The sequence below is a fragment of the Apteryx rowi genome, unplaced genomic scaffold (assembly GCF_003343035.1).
Source record: "Apteryx rowi isolate R43461 unplaced genomic scaffold, aptRow1 scaffold_1, whole genome shotgun sequence".
Taxonomy (NCBI): domain Eukaryota; kingdom Metazoa; phylum Chordata; class Aves; order Apterygiformes; family Apterygidae; genus Apteryx; species Apteryx rowi.
This window is the reverse complement of record NW_020447196.1, coordinates 435,995-452,307: the sequence shown is the minus strand read 5'-3', so window position 1 is coordinate 452,307 and position 16,313 is coordinate 435,995. Positions and strand designations below refer to the sequence as shown.

Here is a 16,313-nt window from a genome sequence, read left to right as displayed (position 1 = left end):
TATCAGTTCTAAAATTAGGGCACAGATGAAACATTCCTAATAACTCCTAAGTGACTACACAGCAGGATATGTTGTACCAGCAGGTGTAATATGTTTTGAAAGGCTGGAGCATCTCTTCTCTCTTCACCATACTCACCTCTGCAAAATTTAGCACCAGCAACTTTAACAGATTCTGAATCCTAGATATTGGGACAATATATGACTACCATTGATACTCAATAGAGAATTATATTAGTGTGAAGGAGTAGTTTTTCTTTCCTTCTTGTGTTGTTCACAAAACACTRGAAACAACCTGAATCTGACTGTGACGGGTGTTCTGGTAGTTCATGAACGGAAACCTATTTTCATGGCTATTAGGAAGCTATGAAGAATATTATTGAAAAAAATCTACTGTAAAATATAACTAGTGCTATCTGAAACTGCTGATTTTGCTGTGGCCTAAAATGGCATATTACTGTTTTTTTTAAACTATTCTTAATAAACAAAGATTCCTATCTGCATTTACTTGCTTTGAATTTTATGGAAGCAGCAGTTTTCTCACTACAATAAGCCCAGATCAAAAAGTGCTTTCTTTTGAATTCAAATCAGCCAAATGGGCATCTCTTTCTGAATTCATTCATGCAGCTGATCTCTRATCTGCAACATAGCTCTGAGTTTTATATGGTAAAGGGATGTAACTCTTTTTGACTGAATAATGTATGCATATATACTATGTGCAAAACAGCTGGAAGCCAGAGAAATATCCTCCAGCAAATTATCCGTGGTTAAAAAAAATTACTCTCCTATCTTTTACTTTAATTATTGTACTACCAGACAAATGCTTTCAGTATATTTCTTTTATAAAGAAAGACTGGAGAGTAGTTCAAAAGGACAATAATGATGACTATTTTATGTAACATGAATTCCATGAATTTTGCTCTGTTTGTTGAGACACTGAATGCCACCAGTTCATAGGTTTTTCCGTAGATGTCACTACAGAAGACAAGTGCACCAGTTTCCACTGTCACTAAAATTTCCTGCAAGATCTTTTTTCTCTTTTTATAATCTGAAAATGAATTCTATAGTTAAAAAATCTCAGAATATATTTTAATGGAATTTGACTGGTACTCAATTTCTTTTCTTTATTTTTTTCTATTGTGTCAGAATCTTATCGGAACACAGATCGTTAGGCAAGATACTAATATTTAAACAATGCAAATCTTGATCAAGTCCTGTTGTGGAAGAAGATACTGGGCCCAGTGGTCAGGGCTGCTGAGCGCTCGTAACTCCAAGTGAAATCAGCAGAAGGTAAGGGTGCTCGGTCTCTCTGAAACTAGAGGATTAAAGCAGATCTGTCATAGGAAATTGAAGTGTTACAAATACAGTGAGAATTCCATGACATCTACCTTAAAATATGAATCTTTGGGGGCTGGTTTCACAAGATAATCTGTGCTGCAGTATGAAAGATGGTACTTTTTGAGCAAATCCTATAACCAATTGGGCTGTTTCCCATTGTTTCTGTGACTTTTTAAAAAAATTCTAGAGCAGAGTTGTCATTTGTGCTGCCTCTAAAGGCTGAAGGTGTCATTCCTCTGTTTTACCTTGTCAGGCAGTATCTAAGTACACCTTCCCCTTGCTCCCAGTTGTCCCCTGGTCCTAGAGCAGTTACAGGTGTGAGACAATGTGTTACAATCGTGTGCACTCAGCTCAGCTTCACAGCTGCCAACTTGGAGCCCCTCTCAGTCCATGGATTTGGAGCCCTGGAAGTGTGCTTATACCCAAATTGCATTAGCAGTCTGAGCAGAATAGACTGGAGCTTAGGAGGCTAAGCAAGTTGTGTCCTTATGCGGGCATGATGTATACTGGACTTTCAGTTTACTTGCCATTACTTACATATTGTCATTATTATTATTTATGTCATTTAAAAGCTGCCCTAGAAACTATTCTCTAATGACAATGAATTGGTAATACTCTGTGCAGTAAAACTGATGTACAGGTTCCCTTTCCTTTGCTAATAAAGATTAAAAAAAGGCTACCAAAACATTCTTAGACATTAATTATACAACTGGATGATCTGTGTTAAACAGCTGATTTTTGTCAGCCAACACTTTGTAATAACACTTTGCAAACCGTGCAGGGTTTTCATGTATCTCGAAACAGTTTACTGAAGGGGATGTATATTGTCAGGTAGGGGGAAATAACCTGCATTAGCTATGAAGACGGTGGCACTGTGAGCTGCAGCTTCCCTCCCAGTTTTCTTTGGAGGCAGTGAAGCCATGTTCATTAGTTGAGTTTTCTACCAATGCCAGTCTAGTACCTGGCAGTGCCCTTTCACATACTGCCCATCACATGCTTGAGACATCTTCCTTTCACCCAGATCTCACATGGCCTCACCCTGTTCTTTTAGCTTCTTCCTCAATATTCCATAATAGCAGCATTTCCTTACTAATCTTTGCCGACACAGTTATTTCTCTTGTCAGTTCTGCGTGTGCCTAAAATAGGAAACAAAAGCAATTCCTTTCCTCCTCTCTACCTCCAGCAAGACACAGTTCTTACCAGCACTTATTCTTTCTCTTGGGTTTGATATTGTTACCGTATTTGTTTTGCTCAGATTGTAAAAAGCAGTCTGGGGGCTTGTCTGTAAATCTAAACTGTTGTGCGCTGCAATGATGGTGCTGTAGAGATGTGTAAAATGATGTAGCACCCATTCACTTAGCTTATTTTTAGCTAATGAGAAAGGGTCTGCAGTTGACAAAGAAAGAATTTTTTTAAACTGCTTTTCAGCTTGGATCCATCATGTTGGCTCAGTTGCAAAGTACTTAGGGTTGTGGGGAGTAACCAAGTGACTTCAGGCAAATTATTCATTTGCTTTAAAAAACACATAGTTAAATGCTCTGCTTAGCCTGCATATCTTAGTGCTGTCAGGATCTCTCTTACTGAGAAGGATTTGTTGGAACTTATTTGAAGTGGAGGTTCATTGTATTTGAACTGAAAATGAGCTGTTCTGGAGGAAATCCTTGGAGAAACTCCACCAGTATAGGACACAACAAACACAGCAGCAGCTGCAGCATCAGCATGCTCCTCACACTTTGCACTAGCAGCTCAATGAAAGATTTTGGCAAGGAAGAAGACCCAGTGGATGCGAGGTTGGCACTGGTACCTATTGTGTTTTCATTGCCTTACAGGATTAAAAAAAAAAAAACTTTGTTTTTATGAAGCTGCAGCTTGAGATGAGGGGAAAAAGGGAAAAATAATTCATTCTTGTTTAGGAGTCTGTTCTGTGCTGTGGCCTTATGCCATGCTATTCTTCTCTATTCTCCATCATACTAATTAGGAAAAATACTCAAAGGACTGACATCAGGGACAGTTTCTGGAAAAGGATGATACATTTTAAGGGTAAGTATTTCCTCAACATTAACAGTATAGATTCTTATACATATAGGTCCATGTTTTCAAATTTAAGTGCTTAACAGTGCTCGCTGCTGATCCCATGCAGTAGAGCACAGAACAGGGTTGCCTTGCTTCCAGGACCAGAAGTGTCACAGTGGTGTGGTGCCCACGCGAAGTGAGGGACATGCTGAGGGCAGATGTTGTCAGTTCAAGAGACTTGGCAATATGGCTTTTGGAACTGAGCTGGTAACTTCATATAGCTGTGCATTATATGAAGATATCAGCTTCTATTGGTGCTAGCTGGCAAGTCTCTGTGCTGTGTCATACTGCAAGATATATATATATACACATACATACATACATACATACAGATAGATAGATAGGTATCCTAAAACTAATTACTAATTAGACATATTGTTACCCTCATTTGACACAAGCAGCTAACCATGAACGTGTAGGTCTTGAAGGATATTCCAGTGTATACATTGCTGATAGCATTATATATCTTTAATGTTACTCTGTTTACTTAAAAGAATGTACAAATTCTCTTGTCTAATCCAGAAGGAAACAGATGCAATTCCCTTGATTACAGTACAATACTCTTCCAGCAAATCCCCCTCTCTCAGTGTTTTATTTGTGTTTTAAACCAAGCTCCCTCAAGCTGTACTGGAACCTCCTTCTCTCTCTGCTTTTCTCTTTTCCACCTGAGGCTTCTCCACCACTCTTTTCTACATATGCTGTCCACTTTCCAAAACATATCCAGCAAAGTCTCTGCATCCAGACAGTGTGAAATTCCACACCAGTCTTCCATTTGTTGTTGTTTTGGGTGAGGGAATGTAATTTTGCTATTATTTAAACTAACTACTTATAATAGCTCCTTGGGCTTTCAAAGGAAAATGTTTTATTTTTTGAAATATCAAGGATTATTGATTTTGAAAGGATTTTTGTTTTATTTTTATTTCTTGTTTTCAGGGAATGTAGGGGAAAAATTCATTCTAAACTGGGACAAAACTGATATTTTGTAATAATTTAAATTTTTTTTAAAAAGAAGTCTTAGAAATAGATCAAGTCTAATTTTACATGTACCTTTGCTTGAATTATACTGACATGATATATCCTTTCATAATCTAGAGATGTTCTGTGTTTCCTTCATGATGATATTATCACTTTGTTAGGTTTTACATTTTGTAATTACTATAATGTAGAGGGAATGGAATTATCCTAGCGTATATTTTGTGCAGTCTCTTAGACTAACTTCTAGACCTATATATAATCTTTCTTTGTTGAAAATTTCACCAGGAGATGTTCCATGAAGAATGTAGTTGGCTTTGGTCTAGGAGCTAAGTTAGTGAAGCAATTTTTCCTCAATATCTGTCTTCAGGAAGCAGAAAATATGGCTACCTAAATTAATGCAAAGTATGACGGTCTACTTATTAATTAATGTCTCACACAGACAGTATAGTGTGTTGAGCCTCTGCAGTCACCACTAGTTTCCAATTAATTTGCAGACTAAGTTCAAGTTGTTGTTTTTGACATGGAAAGCCCTAAATGCCTTGGTACTTACCTCAGAAACCATCTCTTTCATGATGTTGCTGCAGGTGTGATCAACACATCCCTTGTGATAAGAGGCCTCATCTTTAGAAGAAAGGAACTGTTGTGGAAGGACATGTTGTATCAGTTCCTTCAGTACTGATCCTTACAGAAAGGGCATGACACTGAATTACATCCTTCTTTTTTGTGTGTGGTGTGTCTGACGGTGAGATGAAGGAATTAAATGGTATAAAGGAATATTTGAGTGCATAGATTATGACTAGCGAGGTTATTTTCTTAGCCAGATTTTACTTAAACCAGTAGGCCATAGTTTGTCAAAGCAAGTCATTTCATACATTTCTTCATCCCTGTAGGTTGATTCCTGTTGTTCTTGGAATGCCAAAATGAGGCTTAATTAAATCAACATCTCTTATGACTGTTTTGTCTATGAAAGAAATGAAAGGAAAAGAGAAAGCTTTGAAGTAAAATATTTTCCTGAAAAGGAGTAACGGTATGATGAGTTCCACACTCCAAAGAGCTGAATTCAGTTCTCTTTTCTGACAAAAAATTCCTGCAAGAAACTGGGCAAATCATTTAGATTTCTAACTCCAATTATTTTCAAGAGGAATAAAGTACCTAAACACACATGAAGAGGCAGGCCTCAGCCCTTCTATGAATTGTTTAGTATATGGAGATAATAGCATTTCCTTACTTTATCTTGGTATTATGAAGATAAATTCTGTGCATAGGAATGTAGCCACATATTGTAGTGATGGAAGCCATGTACCTCTAAGATATATATTTGAGTACGTAACGGTAGAGTATAAATGAAAAATGCTACATAGTAACAGCACTATGTGATTTGTTTCAGTGGACCTAACAAAAATGCAGCTAGATACAAATTTCCCAGCCTCCCCTCAGTATATTTTATTCACAGCATGGATATAAACTGTTTCTTGTGGTCTCGATCCATGTGTCAAAATTCTATGTACTGTGCTTGGAGGTTCAAGACATTGAATGGAGATGTGTAATATTCAACTGAGTGAATTTTATTCCCAGATTTATGAATAAACAAAAGAATTTAGGGTCTGCTTTCATGGAATTTACAGACAGTATAGGAAAATCGAAGAGAGAAGACATTAGCAAAACAGAAAAGTAAAATCAGAAAAGAGAGATTTGATTTTCTACTATATCAGGTGAAATTAAAAGTAGAAAGCAAAGGACCTAAATGAAACCCAGTCTCTGGTATTCTTTAAGATCAGGCATAGAACAATTGATAACAGATTCAGAATTAATAAAAGCTCATAATGAACATAATTACTAAGAATTTTTGGACAAGCTCAGAATAAATAATTTTATTCACACTTGTCAGCTAGACTGAATAATTTGCTTATAACAAATGAGAAAGAATGGCAATTGCTTCTGCAAAAGGAACAAGATATGAACCTGCTTAAACTATTTAAACAGGTGATTATAGATTATATTATCAACAAGTATCTTCAGAAGTATGTGTATGAAAAAAAAGAAATGCTAGCTTTCAGCATTGGATCAGAACTGTATCAGATTTGAGCAGTAACTTATTCTGGACAATTGAGCTTGTGTTTCTTTAAAGAGATCAAAGCGAGTTTGATATAGTACAGCAGTAAGAGAATTTTAAAAGTCTTTCTTACAAGTAGACAAGTACACGTATGACAGTCTTGTTCTGAATAATGTATTTTAATAATTAGGTCCTGTATTTTGCAAAAACTTAGACACTTCTTTGGCTTTATGAATTCCACTGAAGTTAGTAAGCTTATGTGTGTAGGGTTAAGCTGCTTATACCTTTATACAATTGAACACTTTGGCATTATTTATTGCTTATCTTTTTTGTGATGAAATCATCTTCTGAAAGCAAAGTGGATGAAGTGCAGATATGCTAAAGTCCTAAATGAATTAGTTCTTTTGACAGTTGAGAATTTTGCAACAAGACTTAAAACAAAACAGTGATGGTAATTATTATTTACTGCGCTTTTTTTCCTCAAATATAAATTAATGCACAAGCTAATGCATAAGCTAAGTAGATCATTACTTCTGCTTTTATCTAACCATAGATAAACAATGAGGAAAAAAATATCACTAATTTGAGGAAGTGTCCCTGTGCAATTATCTGCTCCCTTGCTGTTTACCATAGATAACTATAAATGTTTTATTTTGTCTTGACATGTTAGCATGAGTAGGGAGGTCCGAACCATTAGCAGACTGATCCTTCTCGCACACCGTTCTATGGCCCTTATCCATTGTTAGTTTCACTTCAGTGATTTTCCTATTTCTCTTTCAGTTTAGCTAGTTTACATAAACGAAGTTTGGCATTTTCAGCTCTGCTTATCTGCCATATTCTTTCTCTGTAGTTTTCTTTTCTCTGAGCTCTATACTCTTCAAATCTTAGTTATTACCTCCTGCATCCTATCTTATTGGTTTTCAATTCTTTTGATAATTGCATGACTTTTTCTATTGGGTGGAAGTGTCCTATCTTGGATCATTTCTATTTATTAATTTTGAAATGAGTACCTTCCCAGATGCTTTTTTCATTTTTTCTTGTGGAATGCTACAGGCTTTGTTAAGCATCTGAGTTCAGCAAGGACAGTGAATTGTCATATAACACTCTGTTATTGGCAGCTTTAATTCCTGAAAATCTGCATTTATGTCCACATTTACATGTTTATGCTTTAGTTTGTCTTATGCTTCAGCTACAATATGATAGGAAATACTTTAACATAAAATTAATATTTATCCTGGCAAATGTGACTGAATCACTCATCACTCTTATAACAGTGTTTGATCAAACTGCCAGTCATTCAGCTTATTAGTGTCAGTATTTGTTACTGATTTTATTGTTCTTCAAACAGTATCATTTTTAATTCACTTGCCAGTATCCTTTGTGTTTCTGCATGTAGCGAATGATGGCACGGACTCAAGAAGTGGTGCATCTTGAGACATTTATTGTTTATTTCTAAGCATATTAATACCTAAGAATTAGCTGCTTTCAGCGTTTTCTACAATGGGCTTTATTAAGCCAGTCAGCATGCAGATTATGTCACAGGTAGCCAACCATTACACCGATCACGCACGCAGCCATCATGCCTTGTACTTTGCTACTTGCTTCCTAGTTGGAGAAAAGCTGTCTTGTTCTTAACCTTGATTCCCACTGGCTTCTGCTGGTTTATCTCTATCTTCTCAGAGTGTATCATTCCCAGGTGCACCGGTGTCCTTGGGTATGCTTGTTCGAGGCTCCTGTTGAGACTTCTCTTTGTCCGAGCTAGTAACAGTTTCCCCAGTTCCCCTTTTCCCATGGCTTGTAACTTTCCTCCAGCTTAACCCTATCATGACCCTCCACATCTGCACAATTCAGTATTCTTCATACCCAGGGCGCTATTCTGGCCCACCGGACTTCTTTCACCCCGGGATTCCAGTGTCAGAGCTTGCTTGAAACATGAGTTCTGTGACAGTCCTGAAAGAGCTGTACAGAACAGAACTCTGCTTCTGTATCGTAGTTCGTATGGCATTGTTCCTCCACAGATGTTAGAGTGTTCTTGCAGGAACTGGTGGTGAAGCGATCATGCAAACACCTATGACCACTACGGTGCAGTCACATGAATGTTAGTGCAGGAACCAGTCATTCCTTTCAGTTTTTGAAAAGTGCCATGGAGAACACGCACAGTTCCATGCACAGAGGARCCAACTACTTTAAGGGCTTGTGTTTAACATCTCCTTTGAAGAAGAGTGCTTTTAACGGAGTAAGCATTAATGAAATGCAATGGGATGACAAAATAATGTGCTAGAGGAAAATCCAGATATAAATAATATGGAAAGGATAGTTTAGGGAAGAAACTAGCACTACCATGAAAGATTCAATGGAATCCAATGAAATATAATTTCAAAGTTTATAGGACCACACTGCAGAGGTTATAAAAGGAAATTAAAAGATACACAGGAAATGGCAAAAGGATACAGAAAGGAAAGGATACATATGGAAATAATACTGAAATATAACATAATGCCATCATACGAGTCTGTATTTTCATTTCTTGTCACCTCATCTCATAAAGAATATAAAGAAAATAAAAGTTGTTCACAGAAGTTTGACGACAGTGTTCAATGTGTTAAAAAAACTTGCAAATACAGACATTTGGAAATACTGAAATTATTCAGTAAAGAGATTAATATATAAATATGTGATAAAGTAATACACATGACTTTTAGAGAAGGAGTAAATAGAAGAGTCAATTCTTAATCATAATAAAAAGCAAAATAGTGAAAGTGAACATTAAAAAACATAAAATTATTAAATAAAAATATTTTAATTAACTTATATTTATCTCAAGGAATACAACGCAGATGTAGACCTTATATCATTGGGATCAAAGAGTTAACACCACTTCAAACTGAATTGAAAAAATGTAATAAACATAATCAACTGATATTTTAAAGCTATAAATCAGTCACACATACACAAAAAACTTGGAATCTTCTATTTATTGTAGTGCTGTTTCACAAAGGCATATTAGCCGAAGGGCCTGTTTGGTTGTCCAGTAAAGAAGAGCTTTTTACACCCTGCAAATCTTAATAAACAAATGAGGACTATGCTTCTATCATTGTGTTTTTCTGCAAAATACCAGGTATTGAGAGCATGTATTAGGGCACCTGTTTTATTTGTCTGATTTGTCCAGGAATGCTTTTTCATGCTAAATTTAGCTAGGCTGTAGCAGAGCATGAGCTCACTTGGGAATGCGAATCTCTGAAATGTGTTCTCACTAGAGCTTGGTGAATAATTTAACTCACTAAATTTCTTTTCCATCTTGCCATTTAACTGTGAATAGATTTCAATTTTGATTTATTTTGGTCTTTATTCAAGTTATTCAACAAAAGGTTTATGCAAATACATTGCAGTCTAAGGATAGCTCATAAATTACTCACTGCAACTAAAGCCTCTGCTGCTGGTGATGGGACGGATTTGATGCCCATTGAGATAATTTGAAAGGCTCCTATACATTTCAGTTACAAAATCCTACAGATATTTTTCCATTGACTTTGGTGAGTTTGGGATGAAGCTGTATTCTCAGCTGGCTACTCATGCTGTGTGACTGGGCTTCTAACTCAAATAGTAGGCTTTCTGCTGCTTGACAAGGTGTCTTGAAAATCCACAGAGACTTCTTAAAGATTACTTAAAGATTAGAGTATTGTCTCAAAAGATGTGCAGTTTTTCATGATATTTTCTCTTTCTGCAAAGATTTTGGGAACATATGTAGACTTACACAAATGTCTGCAAAAACTGACTTAACAATTTCATGGTATGTTTGCAATTTCATTAAGTATTCAATTCATTTTTAGTACTTACCAATCAAAAATCAGCTTAATGCATAAGCTGCCAAAGGTATGCTTGTAATTTAAAAGGAAAATATAATCTAGAAAGAATTTTTACTAATTATAGTGTATAAAATTACTATTTTGAAAGACTATATCAATCTATACCATTGTTTCTAATATTTAGAAATGTATACCTCTTTTTTATTGTTAGCAAGCACTTCAGAAACTTTGGGTTTCATTTCTTTATAGTCAAAAGTCCTATTGGGAAATGTATCTGAATGAGAACTGCAGGATAGAAACCTTACATTGTATGATTCACAGAACTGAATCATTCATATACTTCCAAATTATTTCTTTTAAGTCTCAGAACATGAAAATGTACAGATAATTTTATCTAAAGTAAAATCTCTTCGGATACTTATTAGTTTTTTTCAGAGCTCATTATTTATAAAAAGTGTGTTTCTTTGAATGCTGTACCATCAAATCCAAGGAATACACAAAGGTATTTCTGAATCTTATGATTTTATGATTACTAGGCCTTCCTTAGTTGTTTATCAATTTAGAAAATACTTGCCTTACTGTTTTATTTCCAGTGGCTAACCCTAGAATAGCCTCTGATCATATTAATTGCTTAACCAAGTGAAAGATTCAGTAATGTGCATATTTCCTTAGTCATTTGGCAATTTTTATGGCAGTCAGTTATTCGAATTCCCTCCTGACACAACTAATGATCAAGCATTCATAGAGACTTCATTTATCTGCATAAGTATCACTTGGTCTATCAATATTCTTTCAGCTTGCAAAGTCTGTAGTAGCTTATTAACATTTTCTCCATACCCACCCATCATTTCAATGCACAATATCCATTTTGATAGTTGATCTTTATATTCTGCTCCTTTCTCCGGATATAATTGGCTGAACTTTCGGTGGAAGGTCTGGTGACTTAGCTCTTTCAGTTATATTTGTATGATTCATGTGGCTAAACCTCGCCTTATTCATGCCAGTCTTTTCACCTAGTATCACCAAAACTTCCTTCCAATCCACTTACTTTTTCATGTGTTTGAAATATATTGCTTTTGTATGCTAGACATTTTGTTCATTGTGTGAACCCTTGGTAATCTCTTTCATCACGTTTCTTTTAATGCCATATGCTTGCACTGCTGGATTTTGGATTTCCTTGGATATTTGCAGAAACAGTAAGTGTAGGTTTTTCTCCTGATTTGTCTAGTTGCTTGTGTGCTGCAGGCTTTTGTTTTCTTGTAACATTTAACGGCCAACAGTTCCCCTTTGGATCATTCCAAATATTCTGTGCCAATGTGAGGCTCTTTAAAGTACAGTTGCAAACATTTGAAAGGAATAACCTTTTTACTTTTATTTTGTGAATAAGCTTTTGAAAGCCACTGGTGGCAAAGCAATAACAGCAGGTGCTGAGTAATTTGAAGTGTCTGTACTACAACAATTTACTATTAAATTAACTGGACAACAACTTGCCCATGTACAACAACCAGCTAATGAGAGATGATTTTGTTAGGCTGTGTTTTAAAGTCTATGGTTAATTCAGCAGATGGCACTATTCCTCCTGAGTCACTGAGTTAATAACGCAATTACAAGGTGGTTTTCCACTATGACGCTGCCATCTTTTTTTTAGATGAGACAAAATAAGATTTTGAATGTTTGGAGGCCATTAAAAATTCCCGTGAGATTACTTGCAAGAATGTGGGCAATGTTCTCCTGAGATTCCAGTGTGAAAAATTATTAGATTTGGGTAAATTTTACTTGTGTTCCTGTACATCTAAGCTGTGCCTATACCCATTTTGAGTTCTAATTTTCTGGACAATTGCATGATTAATTCTGTAGTTATGCCTATATGTACTTAAGTCTTGTAGGCCTGCATAAGCCATTACTGTTGCTTAAAAAGAGCAGTCCCATTCTTTCCCTAGCCCTTACTGTTCATTCCCACCCACATGCTGCCTTCTGATAGTTCATGCTGACATGAATATGTCTGTGTGGACTGGGAAACTGATCTGCATTTAAGCCAGCAAAGAAGCAACCCCCCAAAATGTTAGTGGTAACCTCGGTCATTTCCCTGATTTGGTTCATTGTACAGCAACCAGAAGAGTGGCGTAAGAGGAAATGGTACAAGAAACGAGCAGGAGCAAGCTGGCTGGACTCATTCTTTTAGCATCATCAACAGTTTATACCATCTTTAAGTGTTCATGGACCTGTGTTATAAACAATATTGCTGAATTCCTRTGGGAAGAAGATTTAAAATTTGCTCTGGAAATGTTTGCAGTTCTGAAACTTTAGACTATGATTCAGCAATGCAGTAGGACTTCTGCTTGACCAGCAATGCCACAGTCACATGAGGCGCTGATCCAGTAAAACTTCCCTTTGTTAGTTCAAATCTGCACAAAATCTGACATTTATATGAGGAAGCATGTGTGAGGTTCACATATTGTTTTCCTTTGATCTCCGTGAAGCAGGCATAAAACTCCCTATGGCAGGTACCATCTAGGTTGACATAAATATATCATGTGACCAGGCCTGATCAGTTAGTGCACTGATCTGGTGTTAAAGATAATAGAGCCACAGCTTCCTTGTGAGTTTGGGAGTGTCAAAGTTGGAAACTCAGAGATGAAGAAGAGTAGAAGAGGGGAATTTAATAATGAGGAAGAAAAGCTGTGCATGTTATGTTTGTGTTTCTGTCTGCCTGCAATATAAGAAGTGGTGTAGCCTCAGTACTTTCTTCAAATAAGAACTTGCATTTTATTGATTGGATTTTTCCCATGAAAATTGAGGCATTTGTGTTACATCTCTCTTGAAGATAATGTTTTCCATGATTTTCATGCTTTTAAGAAACTCTCTGTGGTTTAATTTGTTCTGTGATTCTACTTTGTTTGGGGGATGTAAAAGTAGCAGGCATGGTGACAGTTGCACTGTAGATCATGAAAGCTGAAAGATCCTTGAAAGCTTTTCTCTCTGGAAAAATAGCTCAAAGCGGGAGAGCAACAAAAGCAAATGAGGTAGTCAAAGGACTAGACCAATGACCTCTGAAAGAGATTTAGTTCCACCAGATGTGAAGTTGCTTCTTTCAAAAGTGAAGGACTTAAAAGATGTGATAAAAAACTGACACTTTACTTATATTCATGTTTAAAAACTGGGACTACTCACATGCATAAATTCTTGTTGTATTGTTCCCTTAGCCTAACAGTGGTGTCCTAATATTCACGAATCTAATATATGCAGCTATATTCCTGCCATGTAGCTACAACTGTTTTAACCAAGGAGAAAATGAAGGTTATTTTAATGTAAACATAACATAGTAAAGTTTTTAAACGATTTTCCTTTATTTTGGTTAAATCATATGATGTCTTTTTCTAAAAATGTCCATAGTCATAAACAGAAAATCAATGAGGATGATGGGTACCTCCTCTGAAACGCAAAGAAAGAATTTGACTCTGTGGCTTGAAACTGCCTAATCTAGAATTAATTTTCTTTAATCATAGTTTTGACACTTCAGTTGCTTATCTTGGAAATGTGGTGGAAACACAACTGCTTCCTCTGAGGAACTGAATTGCAGCCATATGCAGTTTCCTTCCTAACCTGCACAGGTGAAACAAGTAAGGCAACAAGGAGCAATTACTCCTTCTGGGTAGTTACTCAGGGCATTGGAGTACAGTTTGATGACAATGCTGACTGAACCCTTTGTGCTGTTACGCAGTGAGGTAATTAGTTGTACTTAGTGAAGAGTGGTTAGTGTATAAACATAAAAAGTTTGTAGAGATGGCCTTTGGATACATATATAAAGTTTTAGTCTTTGTAATAATGACTCATCTCTTGCAACCATCTGTATATGAAACAGAGATCAGCCTTTATCAAAGGGAGAATGTCATGTGCTTAAGATATGTGCTTAGTTTCTTCTTATTTTAGAAGGCCTCTTTAAGTTTAAATCCTTTAATTTTTCTGATGTACCTAGATATGATCATATGAATGTATGTTTAAAATATTGACATAATCTTCCTAACATCAAAGGAATGATAACTAATAGTGAATGTGTGACAGCTAAGAGAAAGTTAGATTATTCAAGTTAAATCAATAGATTTTTAATTTCATTCAGGATACAAATAATTCAATACAAACTTTTTCCTTGATTTTATTGGTAGCTTGGTCATACCCTTCCATCACTATGCTATGCTCTAAAAAAAGCCCAATATTGCACAATCCTGATGTGTAAATATCATGAGATTGGCTTGAAATTATGAGATTATTTTAAAAAGTTTCCACTAGCTTTCCATCTGAGAGTCTTGAGGGTCAAATCATCTTTACTTTTTCTTTAGTTCAAATTAAAATCAGAATTTTTAATACAAATTATTTCAACAGAAAGGTTTTTTAAAAATATCACGACACTCACCAATAAAATAATCAAAGCTTGGCAAAACTGAAGTGTGATTAAAATACTTGTTTTAACTTGGCTATAGAGCTCATCATTTTCATTGTATATAATAGATTTCATTTTAATTTTATTTGTTAGCCCTGTTATCCTCATAAACAGGGAAACAGCTATTTAGTGAGTGAGAAAAGATTTTTTTCCCTTTATGTATATTTTTATCTAGCTGTGTATAACTTATTTAATAGTTTAACAAATGCCAAGATATGAACAGCAGTCATCTCTGTATTTCAAATGTGGTAAAATAGCATGCCAGTAATTGTTATTGATTTGTATTAATTGCTTAAGGTCCAAGCAGCGATTCCCCAGTATATTAGGTGCTGTACAAAGAGTATAAAAACAAAGTCTTTACCATCTTTGCTCCAACACCAATATTAAGATTGCTGCTTGAAACTGGACAATAAATGATGTGATTTGCTTTACCTCAAATTAAAAATACCTAAATTTCCAATATGATGTTTGTGGTTTGACCTCAACTTTTAGAAAATGGAAGAGTTGGGCAATAAATACATTGTTTATTTTCTATACAGAACAATATTGATTCACCCTGCATTCCTCCAAACAGCTGAATTCTGTCACCCAGTAATATAACGCTATTCCTGTCATCCTAAAATGATTCCAGATAGACACAGAAAATCATCTATGAACCCATCTTTGCTTCATTTATATTCTTTAATAAGCTAATATTTGTCTTCAGTCAGTGCTCACTCAGATTCCTGTGCATGTTCTTTTTAAAGCACTTTCATATTCCACAGATAAATCTCTGTCTGAGCTGACAACATAGGCATTGTGCAAAACCAGCTTCTACCACATCGCAAAGGCAGAGCAATTAAAACAGCACATTTCCCTTAGCCCTTCCTCCTCCTCATGGCCATATGTATGTGCTGTGAAGGTGATGGAAAAATGAACAGATCTGCTCAACATAGAACAATTGCATTAAACAATATCGACCTTCTTTAAAAAATGGATTTTTTTGGTATGCTGAATGCTTTCCTATCCTTCCAAACCATATGTGGCATGGCAACTTGTTTGTCCTTGCAGACCAAAAGGGGTTCCGTGCTAATGAAGACTAAGTAGCATTTTAGCTCTGGTAAGAGAAAAACCTTCATGTGCAGTTGTCATGGCCGTGGAAGGCAGTCACTATGGCTTGTGGAAAATTTGTTTGCATCAGAATGCATCCACGTGGGTGGTTCAGAGTTAATTTTAGCCATTGGTGAGGCCCTGAAAGCTTTAAAAATTTTTTCTCCTTAGGGATGCCCAAGGTTCTCTTGCTTTACAGTTCCAGTTCTTCCTCTGTGAAATTGAGACATGTGCATGTGACAGTCAGTTTTCATGAAGACAGATCACTGTCTGTGCAAGGTCAAACCTCCTCAAGTCCATGAGTTTTGGCAGACACATCACTCAGAAATGGCAACAGACAATCACCTTTCAGTCCCTTGGCTGTCTGTCTTGTCGTTTAGAGCATTTTTCTAATGTGTATGTGAAATAATTTAGCATGTGAGCAAGTACAAAACAACATTTAACTGCTTAGAGAGATCATAAGGAACACAAATTATTTTGAAGCTCCTTTGTTGAAGAATGTGACTGAGAAATGGATATTAAAAGCATGTTTTATCATTTTCCA

At 35.9% G+C, this 16,313-nt stretch overlaps 1 long non-coding RNA gene across 5 annotated transcripts in view; it reads left to right on the top strand.

The window, feature by feature from the left end:
* The window catches only part of LOC112962537, a 211,132-nt gene that overhangs the window by 56,584 nt on the left and 138,235 nt on the right, over positions 1-16,313 (top strand). The window contains exons 3-5 of one of the 5 annotated variants that reach the window (XR_003252342.1): positions 1,144-1,287; positions 3,314-3,375; positions 4,968-6,397. The exons of 3 other annotated variants lie outside the window; for them this stretch is intronic. This is a non-coding gene — a long non-coding RNA (uncharacterized LOC112962537). Of the gene's footprint in view, positions 1-1,143; positions 1,288-3,313; positions 3,376-4,967; positions 6,398-16,313 lie in introns of those variants that run through there. One more of the 5 variants, XR_003252343.1, reaches the window with a different exon arrangement.